The sequence below is a fragment of the Centropristis striata genome, chromosome 23 (genome assembly GCF_030273125.1).
Source record: "Centropristis striata isolate RG_2023a ecotype Rhode Island chromosome 23, C.striata_1.0, whole genome shotgun sequence".
NCBI classification, from domain to species: domain Eukaryota; kingdom Metazoa; phylum Chordata; class Actinopteri; order Perciformes; family Serranidae; genus Centropristis; species Centropristis striata.
In genome coordinates, this window is record NC_081539.1 from 2507935 (window position 1) to 2521306 (window position 13372).

A 13372-nucleotide genomic window follows, 5' to 3' on the forward strand; every position below is an offset into this window, starting at 1 on the left:
GCAGCACAGTGTGTATGTGCTAACAGGCTAACAGTTAGCTCTGTAGCAGTACAGTGTGTATGTGCTAACAGGCTAACAGTTAGCTCTGTAGCAGTACAGTGTGTATGTGCTGCTGCTGCAGGAGGTGTTCACTTAGCGATCTCTGTTTGTTTACAACAAGCACCGGACACTCTGTACACAGTTAGTGATGCCGGTTAATTCACCATCACGATGTTTATGATCAGCTGCTGACGTTGTGCACAGTTAGCGACGGCGGCCACAGTTGCGTCGAAACTGTCATTTTGTGGCCCTTTTCCATCTGGAAGAAATATTCCTACTGGTAGGTGAGTAAACCTTCATTTTCGATAGTTTCATCCAATGTATTTTCTAATTAAATAATGGAAACTTGGTAAAATGCAACTGTTGCCCCGAGGCAACAATGAACCATTATGGAATCAGCGTGGCAGCATGAGATGTTGGTGTCTTTTGGTATTTATATAACGTTCTAAAGCATACCAGTCATCATCATTTTGTTTTGATCTTTACAATTTAACAAAGATATATTTGATGTTGCAGTAAAGTAAAGTTCAGGCTATTACTATACTCTGTAGGCCATAGTCTACTATTATAGTCAACTTTAGGTCTTATGTGCTTATAATTTCCTCACACTTAGACTGTTCAAGACATTCATTTGAATGGGTTGTTTAATGGTTCAATGGTACAATGTTTCCTACGGGGAACAAACCCCCATTTTTCTTGAAAAATATCTTCATATTATGTTTATTTAGTCTATTTTAAGACAAAAAAAACACTTCAAACATGTTTTTCCTAACTGGCACCATAATGCGGACCATAGAGGGTTAATCCAGCATATTTCATGTCTTAGGTTCGTTCAATGGAAATAGATTAGGACCTCGCAAAACACACCAAAGTCTTCAGTCTGTCTTCATACTGGGGTCACACAGTGTCTCCCACTCCCAGTTCTCATACCAGTGGGAGTGATATGTTTCTCCCAGTACAACCGTTATCTTCCTCTTAGAATTACACATAAACAGCTCTCTCTCTAAAAAGCACGGGAAATTTCTCTCAATATGCAAAACTGTGTTCACAGGCCCCTTTATGGCCCCGTGATGTATTTTTGAGATATGCAAATATGACATTTCACTTCTGTGATTGCTCTTCAATCCCTGCTCTTCTTCTCTCTCTCTCTCTCTCTCTCTCTCTCTCTCTCTCTCTCTCTTCTTCTCTCTCTCTCTCTCTCTCTCTCTCTCTCCACCTGTTCAGCTGTTCTGAACATTACAGCAGATTGCAGCATCTGTTTGGTGAAAGTAAAGGCAAATTTAGTGTCACTGTCCCAATTGCAGACACATCTGGATTCTATTTTCATTGAATAAAGCTGCTGGTTTTTTTCAAGTACCCAGATTCTTTTTCAACAGTAAATTCCTTTAAACATCTTCCATCTATCTATAAAAGCCAGAAGCGTCTCTGTGTGCGTGTGTGTGTGTGTGTAGAGCATGGGTCTCAAACTCGTGGCCTGCGGGCCAATTGTGGCCCTCGTGACGATATTTTGTGGCCCCCACCTTGATATGGAAGTTTAATGTGAGTTTTATATGAATGGCACTTTACCGTGTTGTGTGTGGAAGGTCCCTTTAATTACTTTTTTTGGTAGTTTTGTGTCTTTTTTAATAATTTTGTGTCTTTGTAAAAAAAAAAAAGTGTATTCTTAAAATCATTTTGTGTCTTTTTTCAGTCATTTTGTGTCTTTTTGGTCATTTTGTGTCTTTTTTTTTAGTAATTTGTGGGGGTTTTTGGCCACTTTGTGTCTTTTTTTAGTCATTTTGTGTCTTTTTTAATCATTTTGTGTCTTTTTAAAATATTTTTGTGGGTTTTTTTAAGTTATTTAGTGTTTTTTTCAGCCATTTTGTGTCTTTTTGGTCATCTTGTGTCTTTTTTTGGTAATTTTGTGTCTTTTTCTTTAGTAATTTGTGTTTTTTTGGCCACTTTGAGTCTTTTTTTAGTCATTTTGTGTCTTTTTTGGTCATTTTGTGTCTTTTTTTTAGTAATTTGTGTTTTTTTGGCCACTTTGTGTCTTTTTTTAAATCATTTTGTGTCTTTTTTGGGTCATTTTCATACTGCCTCCAGCGGCCCCCTTGTAATTTGAGTTTGAGACCCCTGCCCTAAACACACACACACACACACACACACACTTCTTGCTCATAGACAAAAGTTACTCACTAATAAAAGCAGGTTTCTCAGTGGAAAGTATTACTTCAGAAGTGATTCAGAAACCTGCTTTAACTCCATGTTGTGACTTCTCTGGATGCTAGAAAACAACAAGGACAGACTGAAGTGTAGAAGAATGACACGAATGATATTAAAACCCCAACAGTCATTGTGTGTCTGTCCACCTACTGTAGTGTGTTTCCTCTGTGACAGTCAGCAGGCAGCACTCTCCCCGTTCACTCCTTCCTCCATCAGCTGCTGTGTGTGTGTGTGGAGGGTAATAAATCATGTCTCCATCTCTTCCAACACTCCAGACACTTTAATCATCCCGTATTGTTGTGTGTTTAGTCATAATAATTTGGCTCTATCATGCAAGGAGAGTCGTGCCTGTGATTTATGTGTCTAAGTGTGAGAGAGAGCGGACACGGCCACGCCACCGCCGCCGCCACCGCCACCGCTGCTCCGCCTTGTTTTTCACTTCCTACAGTCATTTTTAGTCATGGTGTCTGTGTTATATCTGTTCATTTCCTCTTCCTGGTTCCTCCACTATCTCTACCACAGCAGGCGTCCATATGTTGCTGCTTATTAAGTTGAAAGAGAGACAATATTAAATTGTTCCATACTTATTATACAGTATTTTACAGTCCTATGCTATATTATACTCATACACTTTATAACATCTAGAGCAGGGGTCTCAAACTCAAATTACCTGGGAGTATCAAAATGACCAAAAAAAGAAACAAAATTACAAAAAAAAGACACAAAATGATCAAAAAAGACAAAAAATTACAAAAAAAGACACAAAATGACTGAAAAAACAGTAAATTACTTTAAAAAAGACACACAATTATTTTAAAAAGACACAAAATGACCAAAAAAAGACACAAAATTACAAAAAAAGACACAAAATGACTGAAAAAACACTAAATTACTCTAAAAAAGACACACAATTCTTTTAAAAAGACACAAAATTACCCAAAAAAGAAACAAAATTATTTTAAAAAGACACAAAATGACCAAAAAAAGAAACAAAATTACAAAAAAAGACACAAAATGACTGAAAAAACACTAAATTACTTTAAAAAAGACAAAAAATTCTTTTAAAAAGACACAAAATTACCAAAAAAAGACACAAAATTATTTAAATGCGAAAGTAGACATTTTACATTTTACAGAAATATGCAGCGACGGAGGTTTATGAAATAAAAGTACTTATAGTCATTAACTCAAACAAGTTCAGTGAATATTTTATATTCGGAGCACAGACTTAAAGTTTTCACAGCTCTTTGGTTGAAGGAGGTAAACAATGTTTTAAAGTAAGTTTTAATCCCAAAAGAAGAGAAATTTCTCAGTGAAAAGCTGACGTCCAACAGCTGCAACACAACAAACTGGTTTTGTTTGGCAGCATAAAAACACCTGCAAAACTTTAAACTTACAAAAGAATAAAAAAGTATGCTCCATTTAAACTTCTCCAACAAGTACAATGTGCTCAAATAATTAACTGGGGTACTTGTAAGTGAATGCCAACCTCTGGTCTTATCTACAGCTGGGGATCACAATCAGAAAGGAGCACAAACTACAATTTGCCGCTAGTTCCTCTGAAATCTGTTTCCTGTCTGATAGAGGAGTCCCAGTGTTAATGATCTCGTAGCCACCGGCCATTTTTCTTTATCCTATCCTGTGAGTGGCCTGGCCTTTCAACTGTGATTACTTTTCACACCGCTAATCTGAGCACAAAGCTTTTTCTACATAAATTATCAATAAGTGAAATGTCACAGGACAATAAGAGAGATGGGGTCTCTGTGGCCCATTGAATAAACACTCCCTGAGTTGTAAATAATCCGACATCTTTGCTGCTTGTGAAGATTCATCATGCATTACAACTGCTTGTCTTGCATCACTGCAGACCAGGCGGCAACCTCCCGGTCTGAGCAGGGAGGCAAACCAGGAAGTGCCTTTTTTTTTTAGGACAACACTATGGTCTCAATCACTAGTAAAAAATCTTCTTCAAGACAATCTGATGTTAATAGTGTAAATAATGGCCCCATTTAGAAGAAAATAGAAGATAAAGAATCGTATGATTTGGGGCGGGGCTACCTTTGATTGACAGGTCACTGACAAGGCGAGCCGTCATCAGGAGAGAAGCAGAACAATGCGTATCCATGGCAACTCGTCAATAAATTTATATATAACGTTATATGGAAATTATAAAATAAATATAAGAAAATTATAAAAAAAAAGGACGTTTAGCGGTTTGGTCTCATAACTTTGACCCTTTCACTGTATGTTCACTTAATTTTATTTACAGTTTATTTGAACGTTTGAACAGTCGCATTAACAGGTCGCACATTAGCAGGTCCCACATTAGCAGGTCACATTAGCAGGTCGCACATTAGCAGGTCCCACATTAGCTGGTCACATTAGCAGGTCGCACATTAGCTGGTCGCACATTAGCCGGTCGCATTTGCAGGTGCACATTAGCCGGTCGCATTAGCTGGTGTCACATTAGCAGGTCACACATTAGCCAGTCACATTAGCAGTCGCATTAGCAGGTCACACATTAGCCGGTCGCATTAGCAGGTCGCACATTAGCCGGTCGCATTTGCAGGTGCACATTAGCTGGTCGCATTAGCTGGTCTCACATTAGCCAGTTGCACATTAGCCGGTCACATTAGCAGGTCACACATTAGCCGGTTGCACATTAGCCGGTCACATTAGCAGGTCACACATTAGCCGGTTGCACATTAGCCGGTCACATTAGCAGGTCACACATTAGCCGGTTGCACATTAGGCGGTCTCATTAACTGGTTGCACATTAGCCAGTCGCATTAGCTGGTTGCACATTAGCCGGGCGCACATTAGCCAGTTGCATTAGCAGGTCGCAGATTAGCTGGTCGCAAATTATCCGATCGCATATCTCCACACAGTGTTGAGGAGGAGGACACGTTTCCGTCAGTTATTCGATTTTCTCAGATGCATGTAAACAAGGACAGAAGTCTGATTAGACGGCAATATCGATTTTTATGCAGAGCTCGATTAAACTGTGCATGTACAGTGGTAATCCCCCTCATGTTTGTCCCTTGGAATAATTTTTTTTATGACACTTCTATACTCTTAGTTATGAAAAAGAAAAATGTATTAATGAAATGACGTGGTTAAGCAAAGGTTACACATAAGACACATTGTCAGCAGAAACACGTTGGGTTAAAGACCAATCAAAGAAGCAGCTTTTAGTGTCAAAGCAGCTCATTTGAAAGCAGTGTTCAGTGGAGAGTTTACACCCTGACATGTAATGACGCATAATGGGCTGCAGGTGTTGAGTGTTAGCCTTGGGCGACTAAATGAAAGTAAGAGTGTTTCTCAGTACAAGTAAAGATTTGTTTGGCTAAGAGCTCTTAATGGCACCAGCGAGAGGAACACAGACAGGGCTGGTGGCACCTCGCCAGGAGGATGCCGCCTCACGCTGCTTTGCTGGGATTCAGATGTGCTTTGTTCAAATTCAGATGAAGCATCCTGAACAACACAAACGCACAGAATGACAACAAGCGTCACCCTCGGGTGGAGATACAAATCTCAGTTTAAAGGCTCATATTGTGCAGGATCACTTTCTTCTCAACATATTGCCCTTATATCCTTAATTGTCTTTGTAGGAAAACAGAAACAGGCAGCGCTACACGACTATCACTTCTACTGTGTGCTCTATTAGAATATATTAGATTTAAAAAGGAGCCAATTGTACTGAGGCTACTCAGGATGACTTCCAGCACTGAGGAAAATGTTTATGCATAACCTCCAACACGACCACCACCACACTCTCTCTCTATGATACCAGGGGAATTATTTTGGAACTACTCCATTTCATCACCTCCCATTAACTCTATGGAGTCTTTGGCTATTTAGTCCATTTTTTAATCCTTTTCATCCTGCCTGTATTCACCACTTAACCCATAAGAACCCACGGTGACACCCATGTAACAAACACTTTAAATCTTCTCGAATCTCCCATATTCAACTTTTTGCTTCACCTTAACTCATTAAATCCCTAAGCGACACATACTGTGTCACTGGAAACAGAAATGTGTAAAAGTAGCTAATTTTAAACAGCTTATTTTTTGTTAGTAGGCTAAGTTAAAACCAATTTAATAATTCTAATCCGTTAATAGGGTGTCCTGTGTTGCATTTAACTTGTTCTGACCATATTTCCTGAACAAATTAAAGTCACAATTTTGATATATGTCATGGAGATGCAAAATAAAAAGGCAAGATTGTGTCTCTGTAAGCAGAAAATGTGTCTAGTTTTTTTCTATTTTGAAATACAAAATATCATAAACATAAATACCATAAACGGCCATTGTAACGTATATGTCACATCACAGATTTTTGACATTTAGGGGTAGTATTTTTTTTTTTTTTAAACATCAAAAATGTGTTCTATGCGGTCCACTTATAGAACACATCCTTTAAGGATAACTGGGTCTGGGTTATTATGGGTTAAAACATGTTTGAATGCCATGTTGTTGTTGTTTTTTTCAGCACAACCTCACTTATATGACCTGATAATATATTTTTTATTCTGACTTACTGCATCAACATTTAGAACCAAAAAGAAACAAAGAAAAACCAACATAAATGTGATCTTGTGATTGTGTGTGATCCTGTCATCAACTCTGGTTTTTATTCTAGTGGGACTCCATTTTATTTGGGTCTTGTGTGTTTAGCGTAACAATTTTGGTCATTTTATGTCTGGTATGATAATAATATAATAATATTAACTTTATTGACCTGGACCTCCAATGTAAAAATGAAAAATTTAGAAAAAAAATCCGCAAGAAACAATCGTATGAGGAGAACTTGACTATGAAGGCATATTAGGGCCAAGTATGAATAGAAATAATAGTAATATTTCCAGAAAAAAGTGGCAAATTTACTAGATTAAAGTGGCAAATCTACAAGAAAAAAAGTTGCAGATTTAAGAGATTTAAAGTAGCAAATCTGCACGAAAAAAGTCGCAGATTTACGAGATTTAAAGTAGCAAATCTGCGCAAAAAAAGTTGCAGATTTAAGAGATTTAAAGTTGCAAATCTGCGCGAAAAAAGTCGCAGATTTACGAGATTTAAAGTAGCAAATCTGCGCAAAAAAAGTTGCAGATTTAAGAGATTTAAAGTTGCAAATCTGCGCGAAAAAAGTCGCAGATTTACGAGATTTAAAGTAGCAAATCTGCGCAAAAAAAGTTGCAGATTTAAGAGATTTAAAGTTGCAAATCTGCGCGAAAAAAGTCGCAGATTTACGAGATTTAAAGTAGCAAATCTGCGCAAAAAAAGTTGCAGATTTAAGAGATTTAAAGTAGCAAATCTGCGCAAAAAAAGTTGCAGATTTACGAGAAAAAAATGGGGGAAAAGCAACTTCTTTCTCGCAGATTCATCACTTTAAATCTCATAAATCTGCACATTTTTTCTCGTAGATTTGCCACTTTAATCTAAACGTAAACTTTTTTCTCAAAATATTACCTCCCGGGTCTGTATTTTTTTTTTTTTACACATTCTGGCAGTATGTAATATCCTCCAATATTTTCTAGGGTTGAAATTTGGAATTTGCAAGTATTTCAATGAGTGCTGTATTAATAGTTAAATTGCTCATGGTACACTGTAAAATAGTTTTAAAGCGGGACGTCGGCAACAAGTCATGTGACCTGATCAGGCCGTCTCCAGAGGGTTAATATGGTTGAAAACTGTAGAGTGATGGATTAAATGAGGAGAATCAAAGGCTCCTACATGACTGAGTGAAGAGTTGGAAGTTATCAAATTGAAATATGGAGGTATATTGACTCTCTTATTGTACAGTCAAATCTCCTTTTTATCAAATAATGAAGAGTGTGTGATGGTAAAAGTGCTCTGACACACAGATGAAAACCCACTCAAAGGACATTATAAGCTAAACACACAGAAAATGTCATTATCAAGTCACATTCTGAAGAGAAGTCAGTCAGAGCGAGATTAAATATTGGATTGTCAATAAGCTTGGCTGATAATAAAAATCATATATAAGAGAGTTGGTGAGATTCACTTCTGATATGATGAATATGATGACCTTTGCTTGATAATAATAATATTGTACATTTACTGTAGAATTAATCAATACTACAAATACTGCGATATGTTGGAAGTGATCCAATAAACCTCCTTTCTTTCACTGGCGCAATTGTATCTGCGATTAATTATATGAAACTATTTTTGAAATACTTGAGGTTCAAAGTTATGTCTTGGAAACAGTTTCACCCTAAGGTCCAATAAGTAATTGTTCTTGACATGGATACATTTCCTGAGCAAACTAAATAACACAGATTTTTTTTTTTAACTATATGTGAATATGAGAAGCTTTTTATTTTGGAAAGCTGAACAACAAAATGACCAAAAAAAGACACAAAATGACCAAAAAAGATACAAAATGACCAAAAAAGACACAAAATGGCTAAAAAAAGACACAAAATGACCAAAAAAAGACACAAAATGACCAAATAATTTAAGTTAAAAACAGTTAAAAATGAAAAATAATCGAATTGACCATAAAATAATCAAAAAAGAAACAAATTGACCAAAAAAAGACACAAAATGACCAAAAAAAGACACAAAAGGACCAAAAAAGACACAAAATGACCAAAAAAGACACAAAATGACTAAAAAAAGACACAAAAGGCCCAAAAAAGACACAAAATGAGAAGCTTTTATTTTGGAAAGCTCTCTAGATTAGATTAGATTCAACTTTATTGTCATTGAACATAGTAACAAGTACTAGGACAATGAAATTAGCCATCAACCCGTCCAAACATATACATAAACATACATACAATATGACCGTATCGCCAAAATCAATGCTTCAATTGGCAGTCCAAAACCAACGGGTGACATCACGGTGACTACGTTCATTATTTATGTACGGTCTATGTGTCAAACGGAAACAAAAACAAGCATTAAATCATCCAATGTAAAACCACCTGACAGTAACCTTGGTTTGAAGGAAGTTAAAGATGTTTAAGCCAGGTGGCAACCTCCTGGTCTGAGCAGGGAGGCAAACCAGGAAGTGCCTTAAGCTGCATTCTACCGAAAATTCCAGCAGGGGGCGCTAAGTGTGGCTGCAGAAACATTTTAGTCCATTCATTTCAATGCAAAATGAGAAAACTTCTCACTTGATTTATTACCTCAGATTTTTTTTTAATGGTTTTATAGTTTACTTACTGGTTTCTGTAGTTTGTTTACTGTTTTTTATAGTTTATTTATTGGTTTCTGTAGTTTGTTTACTGTTTTTTTTATAGTTTATTTACTGGTTTCTGTGGTTCATTTACTGATTTTATTGTTTATTTTCTGGTTTTTATAGTTTATTCACTGTTTTTTGCAGTTTATTGACTGGTTTCTGTAGTTTTTTTTATTTTTTTACTGGTTTTATAGTTTACTTACTGGAACCAGGAAGTGCCTTAAGCTGCATTCTACTGAAAATTCCAGCAGGGGGCGCTAAGTGTGGCTGCAAAAGCATTTTTGTCCATTCGTTTCATTGCAAAATGAGAAATCTTCTCACTTGATTTATTCCCTCAGAATGTTTTTCAGGACAACACTATGGTCTCAATCACTAGTAAAAAATCTTCTTCAAGACAATCTGATGTTAATAGTGTAAATAATGGCCCCATTTAGAAGAAAATAGAAGATAAGGTAAACGTGGTTCCTTTAGGTCACAAAATGAGTTTGAATTGACAGTAGCATGGGTAAACTGTGTTGTTTTATAGTTTTGAACAACTTGCAACTTACCACCATCACCAAATGCCCCCACTGGCAGAACAGACAGCAGAAAAACAACAAGCATACATGAATAAATACACAAGATTAAACATTTCACTTCAATTAACCTCCCTAGCAACAACTTCCCTCTATCGTGTGTTTCTAGCTGTTTGCAGCAGTATTGATTGTGTTTTTCTCACCTGCTGAATGATGACCTCTGACCTCGTGTGTCCTGAACAGCTAGTTACCATGCCAGCGAGGCCTACAGAGGAGCCATTAGGCAGTGATGGTGGCTCCGAGGGGCCACTGACCTCCACCTTCAACGCTGCAATCACTGCAAGTCCTGCATTAGAATAACCAGCAATCCTCTGTGACCTGAGGCTCATTCACCACACAAACTCTCTCTTTTACATGGAAATCATTAGTCAGTAGTCATGTGTGAGAGCAAGTGTAATGCAACATAATAGATGTTGAGTACATTTGCAGAAATGACACCTCCATGTGTCAAATAGTCATGAAATTCAGATTAAGGCTGCCAGAAACACTGGAAATGGTTACACTCAGGACCAGAGTGAGCACTCACTGTGTCTAGAGCAGGGGTCTCAAACTCAAATTACCTGGGGGCCGCTGGAGGCAGTATGAAAATGACCAAAAAAAGACACTAAATTACTAAAAAAGACACAAATTGACCACAAAATGATCAAAAAACATACAAAATGAACAAAAAAAGACACGAAATGACCAAAAAAAGGAAACAAAATGACCAAAAAAGACACAAATTAACCATAAAATGATCAAAAAAGACACAAAATGATCAAAAAAAGACAGAAAATGACCAAAAAGACACAAAATTTCTAAAAAAAAAGACACAAAATGACCCAAAAAAAGACCCAAAATGACCAAAAAAGACACAAAATTACCAACAAAAGACATTAAATGACCAAAAAGACTAAAACACATTAACACATGAACACTTTAACACAGTGGAGACAGAGCTGACTTCCAAAATGATTTGGCGACCCCCAGAAATCATCTCGGGACCCCAATTGGGGTCTGGACCCCCAGGTTGAGAATAGCTGCTGTAGCTAACGGTTGTTCTGATATTCGTGTCCTAGTAGAATTATGGTGAAAACAGGTTACAGAAAAACAAGCGTACATTTATTCCAACTACCTCGTCTCATCAAAAACCTGCAGCAACGTGTCTGAAAACACATCACACCAAGCCTGCAGTTGCATCATTTAGTCTGAGCGTGTACAGTATTGGCTGGTGTGTGTGTGTGTGTGTGTGTCAGTGTGTGAGCATGGTGTGTGTGCAGACATTTTCCTCCCGTCTCCTTTTATATGACGTTGTTTACCAGTGGAGCTGAACAGCCAGCAGTCGAGCACAGTGAATGAAAAGTGAGGGAGGCTGAGTTGAATTTAGAGGCATTTTCAAAATTTTATCCAATTTCTGTAATTCTCAAGCCTCCTGCGTTCAAAGGTCCTTCCACTCTCCTTTTCCAGTGTTGAAGCAGGCAGGAAGGAGTGAACGCTGAGGCTCAGAGAGTAATATAATCACCACCTGCCCCCCCACTACCCTCACACACTGATGTGGGTCCCATTCCAACAATATTGGCACAGCTGCAGCACCCTGGGAGCCTTATGATTATGAAGATGAGGAAACAGAAGCTGTCTGCTGAGGTCCATCATCACCTCTCTCTCTCTCTCTCTCTGTCTCTGACATGCAGGTGAATCTCAGCTGTTTCACTTGATACCTGATTGTTTTTCTCCGACTGTAAGGGCCCAAAAGGGCCAGTTCAGCAATAATGATTTAAGTTAAAAACACTTAAAAATGAAAAATAATCAAATTGACCACAAAATGACACAAAATAATCAAAAAAGACACAAAATGACCAAAAAAAGATACAAAATGACCAAAAAAGACACAAAATGACATGCTAATTGCATGCTAATAAGCAGCTAATTAATGTTGAATACATCTACCTCAATATAAAGTGTTACAGACTAAACTTACTGCACTAAACACACGCACACACACACACACACACACACACACACACACACACACACACACACACAGAGAGAGAGCCATGTGACAGGTGAGCTCCAGGTGTGCTGATCATTGAGCCTGCAGGATCCTGCTGAGGCCCCCCGGGGTCTGTGGTGATATCGGGGCCTCAGGAGCTTTTCCACAGTCGTTGTAAATTGAATGTGCCTTTTCCAGGACAGAGGACGTGATGTAACTGTCTCTGGCATCTTTGGGACAACAAATTATGATGTTATGCAAGAAAACTACAACAAGGGCCAAGCAGCCGACACAGTGTGTGTTCTGTAGCTCTGTCATATAGGATTCTGTCTTTAAAAACATGGAAAACTCAATATGGACAACATCCTGCACCAATATCTATCATTTTGTTTCACTGCTTTCTTGTTGTCTTGTATTAAACTGCAGAAAAGTTTTAGTGTTTAGTCTAAAAACTAGATAAAAACACTAAATCTGAGGGAAATGATCTTGCTGCATGGACAGATGATTTACCTTGACAAGATCTCCTAAAATAAAACTATTAAATCTAGAAATAAGCATGTTTTATGCTTAAGGTGGATATCAGAATTATTAATAATTATCATGAATAATTATTAGTTGCTGCTGTCTTTCAGGGTAAGTTGCTCGGTACAAAAAAATCACGCTTTCTGACCGATGAGGTTATCACGCCGGGTTGCAATTAAATGCAACCTGATTCCTGGAGACTGAGTTAGGGGGTTTGTGTCCTCTGTTGGAGAACAAATACATCCAATATGTACAAACTAGCAAAGTCCATCTGTAGCATAGCTGTGATCCCAACAACTGTTACATGTGGAGTTCCACAAGGTTAAGTGCTGGGTCCATTATTGTTTGTGTTGTACATACAATGATATATTTGCTATGTGTCCAAAAAGGTTCGTTTGTTTGCAGATGATGCAAATTTGATTTGTTCGGGTGAAGATTTGCAGCTTCAGGATACAGTGGAAACAGAATTGAGAAATTTAAAATCATGGTTTAATAAAACCAAAGTTGTCATTAAATTTATATTAAACCTCAATGTATGTTACTTAGGTTTCGAAAAATGTAAATGTAAAGACAAAAATGTCAAAGTTGATTGCAATATTGCACTAAACGAAAGACATTGTCAGTCTAGACTCATATTGTAGCATTGTTTTATTGCATTACCTACTGTGTGGAGGTTTGGGAAAATCCATAAAAAACAATCACAAACCCAACAAGTCCTCCAAACCATCAACCACATCTGCTGTTTGTTGCTGTCAGATGACGTGACAAAGTACCCAGAAGTCTTTCCATTGAAATTCATAATAGAAAAATCTGTTGCTTACTGTTTGGTGCAGAGTAGCTTTCCCTCGTGGAATAT